Consider the following 18,420-nt stretch of genomic DNA (forward strand, 5'->3'; position numbering starts at 1 on the left):
TTATTTTTAATGTAGAAAAAGAATTACTAACAGTATGCTTAATGCAACTAACTGGTTAGAGTATACTAGCTAAATATGATACATTCCATATATATCTGTGTACACAAACATGTGAAGTTATTGTTTTAGGAAATTAAAGAGCTACCATTCATTTCTTTTTCTTAAGATTTGTATATATGTATGTGTGTGTGTGTGTGTGTGTGTGTGTGTGTGTGTGTGCACATGCCACATATGTGCAGGTACCTGCAAAGGCCAGGATGACATAGGATCCCCTGAACCTGGAACTACAGGTCCACTTTACCTGGCTGTAGGAGTCTAACGCAGATCCTCTAGAAGATGATGGCTGACCCATTCCTTCAGTCCCCGCCACTCATTTCTTGGTACTGTAAACTGCCTCTTCTTTTTTCACCTCCTCATTCCATATCCTTTCTGTTGGGTAGGTTTGTTTGTTTGCTGCAGAGCAGAAACTGACCATGATTAGCTGAATCCAAGGCCCCCTACCTGGATGAGCTGCAGCTGAGAGATCCCAGCCAAAACTCTAAAAGGCTCCACTGGACAGTGATGGGTGTTTCGGTGGTGGCTACCACTGCATGGTTATTACTAGCAGATTTTTATCTGTGACTTCAACAGGGTCATGAAAGAATGGGGCCCAAAACAACAAGCCAGGCTAGAGACCGATAATTTGAAAAGTAATAAATTTGGAAGGGTTATTAAAAAATCATCTAGTTAATGTTCATTAGAAACCATGAGGGCAGCCTTCTTGGGACAGAAGTCTTCCTTCAGACAGAGAGAGCACTGTGGTTCTTTCCAAATTAACCAATTGCAAAGAAAGTGCCATTTGTCTATGAAACGTGTGCCGTGTTGTGGGGAGGTCAGAGAGATGCCTTCTGGTTTCACTGACATCTACCACTGCAATAAATAAACAGAGAGCTGCCTGAGTCCATTCTCAGAAGAGTCATTCCTAATCCTTTTAGGGCAGGAGGATGATTTGTGCACAGCAATCTCCTATCAGCAGCTGTTCCTATTTCTCAGAGGATTCCAGTTGCTTCAAGAGGAAATATTTGGAACAGTCCCCCAGAGACTGTTCAGGAACCAGAGTGAGGTCCCAGCATGTGGAATAGGCAGATTCAAGATCCTACTGGCACTCTGGAAGCAATTTTCAAGTGATTATTCACTTAGAAAGATGTTGGCCTTTTCTTTGCAACAAAAGCAGGTTGAGCATGACAAAGATGCTCTGAAGTGGATAGCCACTTGGGCATCATGGTAAGTGCAAGGATGGCACTGAGTGACACCTGTCTTCTGGAGTGCAGTGGAGACAAGTAGATCAACTACTCCTGGGAGCAGGAGCTATGTGTTAGGTCAACCTCCAGTGCCTCCACTTCCGTAACACAGTGACACTTGGGAGTGTCTGTATAATGCATCTGCCATTGCACAATTGCTCACTAAATGAAAAACAGCAGGCTTTTCTTGCTTGCTCTTATTGACAGGATTAGTCCCCTATTATTAATATAGCCTTTGAAACTATCATAACATCCAAATTCATAGTAATTAAAAATTCATGAGTCTGTGAAGATGATTTAGCCCATAAAGAATCAGACATGCAAGCATGAGGACCCGGGTTAAGATCCTCAGCACCTATGCAGAAGGCCAAGTGCGGTGGCACACCTGTAACCCCGTGCTTCGGGGAGAGGAGCTGAGATTCATGAAACTCATTGGCCAGCCAGCCCAGCCAAATCCAAGACCTTCATGTTGATGAGAGACTGTGTCTCAAAAATTAAAAGTAGATAGTAATCAAAGATACCTGACGTCAAGCTCTGGCCTCCATATGCCCATTTGCACAATTGGTCACACCTACACAAGAAAATAGACACACACACATACACACACACACACACACACACACACACACACACACACACACACACACACGAAAGCCAAAGTGCATGCTTTCTTAATTTTCTATAGCTCTCTAACATCCTAGCACAACAAGCTGAAATGCACATGTTCACTGAGAATGTTTCCTGGAACTCTCACTCCCGTCTTAAAACTCTGACTAGAAATTACAGCACGATCTTCAAATACTGTTTGTCAGCATCGGATCTGAAGACTATTGGGAGGGAGCACGGTGCTCTTCCTTCAGGACCTGGAGGGCACTTGACAGATTTGCAGATGTCCACCCAACTCTAGCCTCCCTACCAGCTTCCAAGAGTGTCCCTTCAACACCTGGTAAAGTCACTGCTGTCGCTCCAAAACAAGATCACAAATATGTACTGAGAAATGAAAATTTCTGCAGACATTTCTTCCCCTGAGCCTTCCAACTCTAAAAGATAGAAGGCTTTATCAACCCAGTCAATTTCATCTTAAAGGCAAATAAAAAGTTATTGGTACCAAGAGTTCAAATATTTCATGGAGAGTAACACTTGAAAAATGGCTAAAATATGTTATTGATTTTATGTGCAATTTGAAAAGAATGGAAACACTTCTTATGCAACTCCTGAAGCAGCATTCATTTTTCAGAGTGCTTAATCCTTCTAAGTAATTTCACTATTTCTTAGTATCAGTAAAGATTTTGTGTAATCATTTGTCTTCAGATTCCTATTTCCAGATTTCAGAAGTAACACGACATTTTTCAAAAGATGCATAAACTTATATTTCTGCACACACCCATGCAAACACACACCAGGAAAACCAGGGTTGTTGGGGTGCCAGGCAGCAGTTTGTCCTAGTAATCCACTTCCCTCTAGGAGTCCCACAGGAGGCAGATACCCCCTGCTCTCTGAAGGCACTTGACACAGATCAGAAAGCCTTTCCTTTATCACTTAGGGGCCACACTGTAGCATAAGAATCCCATACACCAGGGGAAGAAGAAAGGGGCCAAGTGTCTGATTTCTCTTCCTCAGTAGTCTCTACTTACCTGGAACTGGAGGGATGGGGCTGTACAGCTTTAGGATACTGTGGGCAGTTTACCTCCAGCTGTGCCTACCTAAGCAAAAAATGTTAGCTAATAGAAGCAATTACCTGGTGATTCTGGCTCAACCACAACCCCTGTAAAGAAGCAACCTGGAGAATTTGGATTTTTGTCACATGAGTCAGGCTGGGTACTTTCTCTTTACAAATTTAAAGCTATGTTAAAAAAGAAAAAGTATAGTGTTACATCGTGAGAACTTCAGAACAGGGCTTGCAGTTAACTTGTGAGCACTTTGTGTGTGTGTGTGTGTGTGTGTGTGTATGTGTGTGTGTGTGTGTGCGTGCGTGCGTGCGTGCGTGCGTGCGTGTGTGTGTGTGTGTGTGTGGAGTATGACTGCATGTATGTTGTGTGTGATATGTATGTGTGTGTATAATTTGTGTATTATTGTGTATGTAGTATATGACCACATATACATGGTATATATGTGTGTATGATATGTGTGTGAGATAAATAAGTATATATGTGGTGTATGTGTGATGTGTGTGCTTGGTATTGTGTGTATATATGTGTAGTGTGTGTAGAGTGTGGTGTAAATGTGCATGTTGGTGGTGTGGTATATTGTGTGGGTTAATGTATATATGTGTATGGTGTGTGTGTGTGTGTGTGTGTGTGTGTGTGTGTGTGTTATGAGGAACAGAACCTTGGTCAAAAGTCCTCAAATTTTAACAACTGTTAGAATCACCAAGATTCAGTGAATGCCAATTTCAGGCTGGAGCCCTGTGAGAACATCAGCTTAACACAATCTAGAATCACCTAGAAAAGAATGCCAGGGAGGGATTGTATCCAGATCATGTTGCCCTGTGGACATGTCTGTTGTGGTGTCTCGATTGCCTGGGTTGATGCAGGGAGCCCCAGCATGTAAGTGAAAATGACATAAAACAAATCTGAATCCTATTAGCAACTCCTTGAACATGAATTTCTGCAAAGTTATGAACAAAAACCCATCTTATTTGGTTACTAGTGGCTTGCAGGTTATCAGAGAAGAAATAGAAGGTGCTGTGGCCTCTTTTTTGGCAACAGTGCCATAGGCATTCAGACACTTGTGCACAGAGACAGTCTCCATATGCAAATACCTTGATGCAATTTACTTTTGAAAATTCACGTTGACGTGCATGGCTAACATTTGAGCTGGTAAAATGAAATGGATTCTAATTTATTTAGCCAAAAACACTCCTTAAGTCAGGGCAAATGGCCATTTTCATGAATTAAAAATGAAAATGGCATTAAAATGTTATTTCAGGCAATATGATGATATTTATACTTAATAATACCTTGCTGACTCAATTAAATAAAATCAAAACCAATTCGTCTGATGTACGTGGTGGCTCATAATCCCAGCAGTTGAGAGTCAAGGCTGACAGCAGATCTTTGTGAGTTTGAGGCCAACCTGGTTGTACAGCAAGATCCAAGCCAGACAAGGCTGCTACGCGTAGTGAGGCCCTGTCTCTAAAAGCAGAAAAGAAAAGAAAAAGAAGATAATGAATGAAAAAGAAAGTTGACTAGTCTAATTTAAATTTTCTTTTTTTTTCTTTTTTTCACCATCATTGTGGAAATGCTTTTTCATTGTCTTTGGTTTTGAGAGCCCTTGTTTCAGATGTATTTCTTTTTAACTTTGGTTCATAGTGAATGATGAAGAAGATAATGTAGTTTCTCCTTTTAACAAGTAGACATGTTTTTATCTGCACCTGGGATATTTTTTTAGTAGCTGCACCAGGGAAGTAAACAAACACTGAAGAGAGCCTAGCTGTGAGATGGGCCAACAGAAAGACAGAATAGATCCAATTTCTTTTCTAAGATTTTAGGAATATGGTTACCTCATTTTTAAGTTGCTTGGCAATTTTCCCTTTGATTGGCAAAGGAGCAAGTCTCATCCAAAGTCCATACAGGTTATCTTAAGCTCAGAATTCTTCTTTGTAGAGGAATACTACAAATGTGGCTTTAGTAAACCAGTTCACGTGAGCACACTCCATTCATATTGTATTCACTGTACTGAATGGTAGAGACAAACAGTAAAAAAAAATAATTTTCAAAAAATGTTGTAAGATAATAATTTTGAAAGAAAAAATCCTCAAAATTCTTGAGGAAAAACAAGTTCAATGAGAGGACAAGAGCGTATATAAAAACATGTTACCTAATGAAGTGGGGTTCGGGAGGTGGTCATACTTTGGTAAGGGAGAGCGTATGCCCTTTCAGTATTATAGACTTAGTATGGACTAAGTGTACCCCTAATTATCCTTTATTATCATCAGCCATGGGTAATGTTGGATTTAACTTATGAATAAAATGGGGTGGAATGAAGAGCCCTCTTCACTAGGGTAGTAGTAGTCACGTAACTAACCAGTCCAAATCATTCAACCCACAGCCCCTGTCACTGCTACATTATTTTAAAACATCCTCTGATAAATGGTGAGTTCTAAATCCACCTAAGACCCACGAGGATAGATAACTCATATCTCCCCAGTGCTTCTCAGAGCCAAGTGCATAGCAGCTCAAGAATAATGTTTGCTAGACAGATTGATGAACAAATGAATGAAAGGGAAAGAAGAATGCCTAAGAGATACAGAATTGTACAAAATAAAATGGTGTAACATGAATTTTAAAAGGTCTTATTAATAAAAAAAACAATAGAGGCAGATGTTGGGGTGAATGTTGAAAGATCAGAGAAACAGAACAAGCCACAGCCAACTTCACCTTGCCAACTCCTCAGCTGATCCTGTTTCCACGAATCCTCAGACTGAAAGTCTCTGAGTCCTCACTCGAATGGTTCTCAGCTGAACTGCTTCTAAAAAGCTTCTAGTTCCTGGTCTTCATGTCTTATATTCCTTTCTGCTTCCTGCCATCACTTCCTGGGATTAAAGGTGTGTGTCTTTCCCAAGCAAGACATGAGATCTCAAGTGCGGGGATTAAAGGTATGTGCCACCATGCCTGATTCTGTTCCCAGTGTGGCCTTGAACTCATAGAGATCTGGATGGATCTCTACCTCCCAAGTGATAGGATTAAAGGTGTGTGTATGCCACCATTTTCTGGCCTCTATGGCTAATCTAGCAGCTCTTCTGTTCTCTGACCCCAGATAAGTTTTATTAGGTAGGGTACACAATATATTGTGTCCCCCAATATATTACCACAAAATGGCTTCTATTACATTGATTAACCTGTTAGCCAAAGTAAAGGAAGAGTTGAAGCCCAAGATGGATACAAAATAAAATAAAGTCAGATGGTAAGAAACTCTTTTGAGGAAATCCAAGTAGTTAGGTATACCCAAGTCTAGTTTGGATGCTCTTTGAAAATAAGGACTGGGTTGCAGCAACTTTAAGATACTGAAGTGACTGCTGAATGCCAGGTTTTAAAAATCAACATGTATATCATCCCCAACAAGACCCAGGAAACATCACGGAAAAACGGACCGATAGATTAGAAGAGCTAGAGGATGGGAAGGAGTGCTGGGAGGCACTGTCTTCTACGTGTGATGTGGTCAATGTAATCCTGACAGCAGCTATGACTACCTGCAAAGGACTAGTACACACCAAAAGTAAGGCGGGAAAGTAGGAGGGACTAACTGGGCACCAAAAGGGGGCCTGAAGTGTTGGGAGGGAGATAAAAGTGTGAACATTTTCACAGTGTGCTGCATACATGTGTGAAACTGCCAAAAATTAAAATTAGCAAGAGAACAGTTAAGGCTCAAAGAAGGGTATGCGCAAAGGAAGAATGTGATGCACCCGTCTTGGGCTGGTAGAAGACTGATTTGTAACATGTAGTACCAGGATTGGTGGGAAATTTGGAAAGAAGTCAGTCTGTGTTTTGGACTTACTACCTACTGCAATTCTTAAACCAGCAGTGACCTACTTCCTCCAGTGAGGCTTCAACTGCTAACAGTTCTACCACCTCCCAAATCAACACCAGAAGCAGCAACTGAACATGTTGGGGATGCTTCGCACTTAAGCCGAAACACACAACAAAGCATGATTGTATCTGGTCCCAAAAATAGTGCTGGCTAGAGTCGTGTGCTTGATTTAATACTATGAGGAAAGGACATTCTCCCACCTCCCTAAATAGCCCATTTGGTCATCAAAATATCTCTTAAATTCAATGTTTACGGGGTTAGCAATAAGATAGGTATTACCTCCTATGACATACAAGTAAAATCTTCCTGAACACAGAGACAAACTCAGCAAGATGAACAGGTCTGGATAGAACGTGACAAACAGAATTGATCACTGAAAGAAGTCTTATAAGTACATAGAAAGTTGGGCATATATGTATTCCTGTGTGTGATCAATTCTGTATATATTCATATATTATCCTTAGAAGATAATGAATTATAATTTGGCAGTTGCTTAGAGTAAGAGATGATTAGGAATGACGATCAGACACGAACAAAGGGGTTTACTACGTGACTCACTGTGTCACACTGCAGCTTCCATGATGAAAATTTCAATCCCTCCCTTTTTCATTTCTCTTTCTTCTCTTAATTTTTTTTCGGGGTGTGTGTGTGCAGGAGCAGAGGCCTGTTGCAAAGGGACAGAGAAATGGATGGGATCAAGATACATGATGTAAAAAGACACATAAATAAAAAAAAGAAAGAAAAAATAAAAAGGAATGGCGATTGGTGTATTAGCTTGGGATTGCCAGAAAGTAGAGTGTGACATCAGACTTACTGGAGAGGCTGGAGAGATGGCTAGGGCTACAGCGAGTAAGAGATAGCTTGGTGCTTCAAGCCACATGCTTCCAGAGGACCTTGTTCAGTTCCCAGCTCCCATGTCTTGTCAGGCAGCTCACCCATTGCCTCCATCTCCAAAGGATATGAAGTCCTGTGGCATATACTCACATGCGTATAGGTATGTGAGAATAAAAATAATAAAAATAAACCTTAAAATTATTCACTGGAGAAACTTTGGGGGAAGGGATGTGAGTATGATCCCAGCAGCACAGGAGGGTCAGAGGGCCAGAGCCAGAGGGAAGGAGCGTGTGTATATCCAAGCTGACCACTGTTTCATGCAGCAAGACCACCCCAGAAGCTGTTTGGAATACATCTGCCTCCTCTATCTGTGGCAGAGAGTCATGCAAATTTCCAAACATACCCATGTCCTGTTCACTAAAGATTTTTCAGTGTTTAATCTCCTACACATCTAGGTTTCCATTTACATCAAACACTTCAAGAGACCCCTGGGTGGGAGGTGAGCTGCAAGAGAGGCCCAGGGCACCACACTATGAGTACAGCTTGCAGCAATCCAGAAGAGCAAGTTGTTTGCTCAGGGACCTGGGGGAGAATAAGGCCCAGAGGATCTGGAGTGGACTTGGGAGGCATATAGAGCTACTTACATGATTACATATTCCTGATTTTTCAGCTTAGGGCTCTTTTCTGTGTTGTTATCCAATCTAACAGAGAACTCTCATGCTGTCTGCACTCATTTATTCTTTGACTGTTTAATAAATGTATCCACTCCACTAGGATTTGGACAAGGTACCGTGCATGGAAACTTAAGTGTTATAAATGCCTTTGGTTCATTCATTAAGTTCATAGTTTTATCAATGATGTAACCTCAATACCACAGGTACATAGTAGGTTATGCTAAGAAAAAAATAGATGTTTTTCTGATATCAACAAGCATTACTTGCTCCCCCAAATCTAAACTGACCAGAGAGTGTCCCACTGAGTAAACTACTCCACCCCCTTGCAGAGAGTCCTTTACCCCCAGGTTGTCATGGCCCATTTCTGCTCTGGGAGTAGAGACTGTTTCCTTTACTACCTACACACTGCCTAAGGGCAGGAGGCAGAGTTAGACAGATTTCTGCACTTACAGGCAAAGTGCCTCTGAGGCATGAGAGAGCCTTAGGAGGGGCTAGACTCCCACAGCATCAATGCTCCTCCAGTTACCTGGCCAGCTTCCCAGGAAGGAGGTGGAAGATGGCCTCTCCTGCTGCCGACATCACTTCCCTGAGCGTCCCAGGAGCCAACCAGTGACCCCTGACTCTACCCAAGTGCTGGCTTCAGGCAGCAGCTCTCCTAGTCCTTCCTCAGAAGCACTGGAACGGGAAATGCTTGATTCATTAAAACCTTTGATGCTATGTTAGCTGCCGTGGGTCAGTCACAAGGAATATGCCATATCGGGAGCATATTTATATGGCAATAAACTTTTAATGCCTAAGAAAGTGCCTGAATAAAAAATAAAATCAGAATAAAATTATGCAAATGACAACATTTTGGAGAGCAGGCAAGTTTTCTTCTGGCCTTTGTAACAGTGAAGCCCTGGACACCATCATGCTTCTGGCCTGGAATTAGTTGATGTATGGGGAGCTGTCAGTATTCCTTAGTATTTCCATTAACCGCTCAAGGCAAGCAACCGGAGCATGCAGAGTGCTTTATGGGGCAGTCAAGGCAGTGCAGAAGGCCGCAGAAGGCTTTCAAGGGGAACTTCCCACCTACTAAGAGTGGAGGGCTTTTTAGAGCTCTAAGGCCCCAGGCTTGGGAGCTGAAGACCAGGAAGGTAAATTCTATGAGCTCTTCAAAGGGCATGACTGAACACAAAGACTTTTAGCTGCCACAGACCTTGCTCCCCAAAGAGAAAATGAGGGGTCAAAAATAAAGAGCGATTTTCTCTACACAGCAGATCTGTAGGCCTGCCACCCCTCTGTTGGTATTAGTGCTCAGTCCCCGAGTCCTGGAGAAGCTACCTGGGAGGGGGCACTTCAGGCACCTCTTGGAGTGAGCACCTGCTTTAGACAAATGGGGGAAGGGGATAGGCGGGGACAGGGGCGCTGGCCATTAGCCTGGGAGCAAGGGCTACTGCAGTAGTGGATAGTGGGATGGGGGTGGGGGCGGCGTTTTCCAGAAATCCTTGCACTAGTGAGGATGATACAGAAGTTATAGCAATTAGAGGGCCACCAGTTGGCATTGCAAATCACTCAGAGATCACTCACTCACCCCCATTCGGAATGTCTTCCCATCCCACACAGTTTCAGATGGGGAGGGGGTGATGAGTCATGTTACTCTTTAGTCGGATTCCCTCTCACACAAAGGTGATCCGGAGGATCTGAAATACGTGGGAAAGCAATGCGAGTCCAGTGTAGGCAGCAGGAGGTACAACGTTTGATAGTTTGGCCCACTGCACTTCCAAATAGCCTGAGGAGCTTGGGTAAGCCATCTTGGCCGCATCGTGCCTCCGTTTCCTCTTCTGTTCCCGAGAAGTCTAGGGCACTCTAGGCAGCGGGATGCAGCGCCGGGCCGATTGAATGTGGTGCGTGCGCGCGCGCGCTCTGAAAACGGCAGGGAGCTCTCCCCGCTACTGCCTCTGCACCGCACTTTGGTGCGTCCTTCCAGCCCAGCTAGGGGTGGAGGAAGCCTGGGCTCTAAAATTAGTCCAGCTTCCAGGCGAGGCGCCCAGAGCGTCCTGCTGCCCGCCGCCGCGTCTCCCCGGCCCCCTCCCGCGCCTCTCGTCTTCGCGTGGCGCTCGGAGATCACTGGTCGTCCCCCACGAGGACGCAGCTCTGCGGGGAGGGAGGAGGAGACAGCGAAGCTGGGGGCTTGGCAGTGCGGCGGCGGCAGCGATGGGGAACCCGAAGCAGCTCCTCGACTAGCTGTAGCGGTGCAGGCTGCCGAGAGCAGACGCGAGAACCGCTCCTCCCGGCAGGCTGCGCTGTGATCTGGGCTGAGCATTGGGACCTCTCTCCCGGTCCCCCTCCTCCCGCCGCCATCCTCCTCCGACTCCCCTCCTCCGCCCGCCAACCCGCAGCGGTGGCGGCGTCCTGAGCGCCAAGCGCGGAGCGCCTCCGCTCGCCTCACCAGCTTTAGCCGGGAGCACGCGGCGAGCACTGCGGCGGAGGCGGCGGCGTGGCCAGCTCGCCCTAGGCCGGAGAAGAAGACCACGGAGGACGCGTCTGGTGCAGGAGAGCATCGCCAGCAGAGGCAAGGGTGCGTGAGGATTTTTAGCGTGCTTATTTGGCTACAGGGTGCACCGACTAGAGCGCACCTTTCTCAGAACAGCCCCAGCTACCAGGTTACACAGAAGCTGTAATGGGGTTCCGGCAAGCTAGAGCCATCAGAAAGCGTGGGGGAAACTTTTCACCTTGTAAAGTTCCTGCCTGGGTACTGCCGGGAGCTGTGGTCATTACCGCTACCAGCTAGAACCCAGGGAGACTCAGCCCTGCGGCTGGAGCCAGGAAATAGCTACGGGAGTTGGTCAAGTTTAGGTCTAGGGATAAGAGGAAAGAGTGCTTGCGGGTCTGCATGCTTGCACGCTCCTCTGGGTCCTCACTGAGCTGTGGCTGTGGCGGCTGGCTGCAGGTGCATTTGATCAGGCGGCTAGTCCGCTTGGCTGGCGCTTGCAACATCAGGGGGAAGGCGCAGATGCCAATGGATGCACTTGCAGGACCTAGAGGCGCAAGTTGGGTGCTTGCTAGAGGAGGCTATGTGCGGAGCAGAGAACCTAGCCTGCACTTCCACCGTGCAGGAACGGTAGCCCAGACTGTTCGCCGGTCCTCTCCTCACATCTGACTCTTGTCGGGTTGTGAAAGGTACTGAATGACAGCAGACTTTGAACTGGTGCGACAGTTTGATGGAGTAGCCAAGAGATGATTCCCTGTTATTTTGACGGGAAGATGGACCCGAATGCTTAGGGAGAAAGCATGATTTTTGGCGGGCGGGAGAACGGGCTTTCCTATTTGAAAAGAGAATAGCGCAAGTCTGACCATCCTAAGGATGCCGAAGGGCCCTTGCGGCTCTGCTTGGGCATGTTGAAGGCGCACTGGTCCGCGCCTGGAGGTGATGAGAGGGACTGTCGGTTCTCCAGAGTGCAGTTGGGGATCCTAGGGAGCTGGCTGGAGGTGGCAGACAGGGCCTGGAAGGATTTCGCTTGGCGCTCAGAGAGCAAGAGGACGCGGCCAGCTGGGGTCGCTGAGCTAAAATGCATCGGGCCAGGCTGACGAGAGGTGGCGAGCCCGGGTATTTTTAGCAGTATACTAATTCGCCGTTTCTCTCCCTAGCCGACTTTTGTCGCGTGTGTTTTCGGAAATGTTTAAGCACTGACCACGATTAGACTTTGTGGAAAGCAACTCGTGGTGCTTTTCTCTGTCCTGCTCTTGCATGCTTTGGTGCGCTTGGAGAGCGGATGGGATGCAGAGTGCTGGGTGTTCCCGGGCGCACTAAGGCTCATCTCCTGGCTCCTGCTACCAGAGGAAAGGGGGCGCTCCTGGGTGTACGTGCTGGCGGTGTCACCCACCTTCAGATACAATAACGAGCACGCCCGGCCATGGGGTTGTCCGCAAATGGACGTGAAGATAGGGATAGGCTGCAGACAGTGAGGTCGCCGTGGAGGCTGGGAGTCTCCCAGAAGCGAGAAGCGCTGGCATCCGGGAGCGAGGTCAGCCAGTGTCCCGAGCCTCCCTGGGGGAGCCCCACTTCTCCGCCGCGTGCGCTCGGGACCTGGATCTTGCTTGGGGTATTCCTGAACCCGCTACGCAGCGGCGCGAGGGAGGAACACTGGACCAGGCGACGGATGGGAGTCTTTCTCTGCTTTCCCCTCCTCCCCGCCCCCAGACTCCGGCGCGTTTGCTTCCAAGTTGGATCCCACTTCCATTTACAAGTGTCAGACAAACCGCGCCAAGCACCCGCTCTCTCCGACTCAGCCAGATGGGGGAGGAAGCAGGGCGGGAGCCACGCTCCCACTAGGGTCGGCTCCCGCACGGGAGTCCGGAGTGCTTTCTTAGTTTTTAGGCCCTGATGTTTAAAAGGTATATAGAAGAAAACTGCAAAGCCCACAGCACTAGTGGACACTCGCGTCTCAGCCTTTTATCCTCCTTTCCACCGACACATTAATTTTCTGGCCCGGCGCTTGTCTTTTCAAAGGCGAGTTTGGGCGGTGGGAGGAGGGGCCGGGAGCTGGCCGCCAGTCCACCTCGGTGGCTTTGAGCTTCGGGCTTTGTTGCCAGGATTTGATTGAGCCCGGGCCGAGTTAAAATAAATGTAGAAAGACAAAAACAAGCCAGACATACTGCAGGCGAAGCTGCCTTGATTCGGGAGATGGAAAGGGCGAACTGCCATCTAGGAATTGAGGACCCAGAGGCCAGCATCTCAGCTTAGATGGAGAGAGCATAGGCTCCCTTGCAGCTGCATCAGGCTCCCAACTCTCGGTTATCCAATGCTTGAGCGGGGGCGGGGGTAGAGGTGGGGGAGGGGGCTCAGTGTGATGTGGAGATTGAATCTCATCCGGAAAGAAAGGGAGGAGATGGCAGAGCGAGAGAGAGCAAGGGGAGGGGGGGGCAGACACACACACACACACACACACACACACACACACACACACACACACACACACGGGGGGGGGGGAGGAGAGGAAAGAGGGAGAGGAAAAAGGGAAGAGATTAAGAAATAGAAATGATATGGGCTCCTAAAAATTTCTGGTCACTGACTGCTTGGACCCGCCACTTTAAGCCCCCTCCCCTTTTCGTTCTTATTCCAAAATTGGACAGTTGCACAGGGAGAATTAAAAAAAAATGCAAGAAAACAGTACGCCAAAAGACAAAGAGTATTTTTTAAATGCACAATTACTTTTGCTCCTTGATATGATTTTTATACAGGAAGTTTGGTGTGGGGGAGGTGTTCAGTTGTTTTTTTTTTTTTTCTCTAACATTGTATAGGGAGAAAAGTTGTCTTCCAGAATTAAACCAAATAATTAAAATCAATCGATCAGGAGTCCCCTTTGTTGCTTCTGGAACTTGGACAATGAATGATGTTGGAATCAGTTTCTATACACTATGTGCTGGAAGGAGAAAGTTCCCAGAACTGTCCATGCTATAATGTCTTCATATCTGAGCCACACAGAACTCCACATGAGAGACAGCTGGCTGGGAGATCAGAAATTGGTCAGCTGCTGAGCTGGCTCCATCTCTCATCACTGCAGGATTTTCGCAGCCAATATTTGTTGACCAGCGACTGGCTTTCCAGCCTTGCCTCCACTCACTCCCCTTCTTTCAATTTTTATTTATTCTGGTTCCTGGCAGAGACATTTTGGGAAGTTTTAAATAGTCAGGACCCAGTCAGTCTGTTAAACAGCAATTAAATTTGTGCTGAGCTACGAAGAAATGAAAACTAGTAGCAATAACCCGGGATGCGGTAGGGGGTGGGGTGCCCACCGACCAGTGTGTTATATAGATGTTTTGCTAGCTCACAGGTTTTGTAAAGCAGGGTTTCTTCTGACTGTTCACGTAAGGGCAGTGGCAGGTTGTGCTATTCCTGCATGCTCTCCCTGCTAGGGAAGGAAGGGCCTGCTCTAGTCTACACGATGAGTTATGTCAAAAGGAAAGAAACAGGCAGCTGCCTTGGAGAAGGGGTATTCAGTCTAACCCACAAGTCAGAGGATGATCTGTGAGGGGCTGTGTTGTTAAGGTGTGTTAATGTTTCCTCACAGACCAACAACCTAGTGGACCTCTCTTATTACTCTCGGAGTTAGGGCTGGTGTGTCTCTGTGCCTTGGATCTGTCCAGGTGACTGTTGGACAAGAGGGAAACCACACTAGTGGGGGACATCTGGTGTTTCCCTCTGAGTTACGTCTGGTGTTTTCCTGCTACAAGAACATTGAATAGGGTTCCTGTCTTGGGCTCAGGTGGACTTGCTCCTTTACATTGATTTCTTTGATTGATAAAGTGGTATTGGTGAACCCCATCTTTGCTGACTGTGGAGACATTAGAATTGGAAAGGGCATTTAAAAGAAAGGGGCCTGCAGGCTGTAGCCTCAGCTCTCAGGTTATGGAGGCAGGAGGATCAGAAGTTCAAGGTTATTCTACAGTCTACAGTGAGTTCCAGGCTACCAGACCAGCCTGAGCCACATAAAACCAAACTGGGTCTCAAAAAGAGGAGGGCTAATAAACGTAAGGGGAAGGATTAGTTTCCTAACCTGTTTCTCCATCCAAAAGTTCACAGATGCTCTAGCACTCACCAACACTGAAAGGAGGAACACAGATAGCCCTGTTGTTTGTTAGTAAGTCTCTGCCCTCCTTTTTGCTTTTCCTTCCTCCCTGTCACTCACTCCCTTCCTCTTCCTCCTCTCCCTCACCCTTCTCTTTTCCTACTGTTGATTATATCCTTATCTGCTGCTTTCTACCCAACTGTAAGATCTAAGGACAGGAAGACCCACACTGTGACTACTTCCTTGGGAAGACAGGATAAAAAGCTTTTCTCCATGTGGGTTCATTTGACTGCACTGGTATTTCAAACTCACTAATTTCTTTGAATATCCTCTCATCTCATAAGCTTTCTCCCCATTGACTCCTTTCTCCAAGAATATTTCAGAGAAGCTGGCATTTAAAACAATCAACTTAATGCCACAGATTGAATTTATTGAAAAGACATTGAGGACTTGTCTAGTGGCTTGAACTCTTCTGGTTTAGTTTCTGACTGTCAGTTACATGGAAAATAACAAATTACCCAATCTAGAGATTATGTATTGAAGAGGAATTCCTAAGTTAGACTCAATTTAGCCTCTACCACCTTAGGAGTTCTTCCCAACCCCTAACTCAGTGGGAGGGGCAGAAGTTTGAGAGTGAATTCCCTGATGTGCTCATGGAAAATGGAGAATGGACCTCAGAACACAATAATCAATCTTGTGATCAAAGTGTGGTCTTTCTGTCAGTGTGATTACGTTGATTTCTTTATTTGTTTATTTATTTATTTATTTATTTAGTTAGTTAGTTAGTTATTATTCTGCAATACAATACATCTGAACCACATCTTCCTCTCCCTCCACTCCTGGGGTCTCTCATATAATGCATCCCAACCATAGTCTCCCCTCCCTCCACTCTTTCACTCCCACACACCTCCCCTCTTCCCGAGATCCACTGCTCCTCTGTTTCCCTTCAGAAAAGAGCAGGCCTCCCAGGATATCAGCCAGACATGAAATACCAAATTACAAAAAGACTAGGCACAAACCCTAGTATCAGAGCTGGGTGAAGCAACCCAGTAGGAAGAAAGGGATCTCAAGAGCAGGTGAAAGAGTCAGAGACACCCCACTCCCACTGTTAGGAGTCCCACAAAAACATGAAGCTAACAACCATGACATGTATGCAGAGGTCCTTACACAGAGGAATGCAGGCTCCATGGTGGCCGCTTCAGTCTCTGTGGGTCCCTACAAGCTCTACTTCATTGATTCTGTTGTTATATGCTGATACAGAAACCTTGGCAGATTTCTGGGAAAGGCCAAGTATTATCTTCCTTCAGATACTACCTTCTGAAGATGATGCCATCTTGGACACAAAAGTTGTACAGAGGACCTGGATAGGTCTTAGATTTGACATTCTGACACTTCAAACTTTCAGTATTGGGAAGCATAAATTCTGTTTAATGAACAAACTTATTAACGCTCTCTTCTAGGTGTGTTTTTGTTTTTCATTATGTAAAGTCATGTAGACTCTAAGGTAGTTGGCCCTTTTATTCTTCTTACCAGTTAACTTCACTTTCAATGTTTCACCATAATCTTTGACTGTTGTTTGTATCATTTGAACACCCTTTCTTTTGTTTTATAAGATAGGACCCTGTCATGTGGCCTGAAATTCATGTGTAGCCAGGCTGGCTTCAAATTGATGGTCTTCCTCCTTCTAACTCCCAAGTGCTAGGATTAAAGGCTAGTACCACCATGCCCATAATTCATTTATTTTACATTATTTTCAGCAATATTTACTGAAACTACCTCTGTCTTGTAAGATTCAAAGAATAGCTAGCTACATCCATTGTTTTGAATCTTTGTCTGTTTTCTTGTTGTAGCATAAAAACAATCTGACCAAAGCAACTTAGGGGAGAAACTATTTACCAGGTTCACAGTTCCTGGTTACAGTCCAGCTCCAGTTACAGTGTCAAAAGCTGGATACAACTGGTCACGTTGTATCAATAGTCAAGAAGCAGAGAGCAACAAATGCTTTTGTTCAGCTGCCTCTCTCTTTCTCACTCACTCCACTGCCCAGACAGTGAAACAGTGGAATTGGGACTTCCCAACTCAACCCAATTAAGAAAATCCCTCAGAGGCATGCCCACAGTCTAACCAAATCTAGCCAATCCATCACTGAGACTCCTTCCTAGGTTATCCAGATTCTGCCATGCTGACCAATGAGAGCAACTGTCATTGCTTTGATTAGTCATTGCTTAACTGGGAAGGTGGGAGATAGCCATTCATCTGCTCTTTAAGTCAAAACATAATCGCAATTATTAACTGAAAAAAAAAAAAGAGTGACAATGAGCAGGTACTTGAATAGGAGGGTGAGTGAATATGAGGTGATATACATTTTTAGGAGGGTTATAAAATTTTCTTTCTCAATGAATATATTCTTTCACAATTTCATATATATATATAACACATATATACATATATATAGTGAGCTGATCATATTCCCTACAATTTATCTCCTTTTATTAATCTTAATGAAACCTGAATATATAATATAGTCATTGGACAGGCCAAAGAGGATGTTGGAATGTTATTTGATAGCCTATGAGGAATTCCAGAATTTATCCAACCCTTTCTCCATTATCCTCTTGAGGTTCTCTACTCTGCCAAGTTCAAAAGGGACTCTGGGGATTTTGGAACGTGTCTGGAAGCCTGGATGCAAGTGTACACAGTGCATTCCAAGTCCTACCTCTTTGTATCTGTGACTTAGCTATAGACATACAACTAGCTATGGCACAGAAAATTCTGAAGGTGTTCTGTACCTCATAAATTAGTTCTGTTGCTTACATTTCAGCTGACAGGACAAAACAATAAATAAAAACCAAGAAAAGTAAATGGACTGCCTTGTGATCTTGATTCCTGAATGTGAGCTCTCCATGTTTGTTATTACTGGGGATTTTTGTAATAGGTGTACATAGTATTTCTGTTCCTCTATCTTTCTCTCCTTTTTTTGTTTCTTTCTTCTTTCTTCTGTTATACTAGAGATAAGTGCCCACGATAAGGGAGGCATAACCATGGAGACAACTAAACAGAGAATTTTGCCTTAAGGATGACCACCAAATTACAGTCCAAAGATTGTATGTAGTCTTTTCAATACCATGCAAGGTCAAACAAGAAAACTCTGGAGCAGCTAGATGGTGCTTCATGCTTTGAGATATGCCCCGAATTATCAGTACTACTAAATATCACCGAATACTACTCAACACTTAAAAGCATCTTAAATCCTGCCATATGGAAGGCATTAAATTCAGGAGAAATGTGATTAATGACAGTATAAATGTCAGGGTTTTTTGTTTGCTTTTGTAAACATAAGCTCTTGGGGGTTTTGTTTGCTTTAGAAGTCTAATGAAGCTATCTAGGTAAGAGAAGCCTCTTTGACATTTTGGAAACCTAAACCATCTATTGCAGGTGACATTCTATTGACTTTTAAAGTATAAATGTATAAGTAATATTTTGGACTTCTGAGATTTATTTCTAGGTGTAGTCTGGGTGTCTGTGCTTGGCCATCAGTGGAAGCTGAAGGAT

General features: G+C 45.1%; 1 protein-coding gene across 5 annotated transcripts in view; it reads left to right on the forward strand.

The window, feature by feature from the left end:
• The first annotated feature begins 10,020 nt into the window (after nucleotides 1-10,020).
• Fat3 (FAT atypical cadherin 3) overlaps nucleotides 10,021-18,420 on the forward strand; it is a 602,516-nt gene continuing 594,116 nt past the window's right edge. For 2 of the 5 annotated variants that reach the window (XM_037207739.1, XM_037207740.1), the window contains exon 1: nucleotides 10,021-10,877. The gene's annotated coding sequence lies outside the window, so the exon portion shown is untranslated. Of the gene's footprint in view, nucleotides 10,878-11,243; nucleotides 11,480-18,420 lie in introns of those variants that run through there. The other 3 variants (XM_037207737.1, XR_005091996.1, XM_037207738.1) reach the window with 3 other exon arrangements.

Source organism: Peromyscus leucopus, chromosome 7 (genome assembly GCF_004664715.2).
Source record: "Peromyscus leucopus breed LL Stock chromosome 7, UCI_PerLeu_2.1, whole genome shotgun sequence".
NCBI lineage: Eukaryota > Metazoa > Chordata > Mammalia > Rodentia > Cricetidae > Peromyscus > Peromyscus leucopus.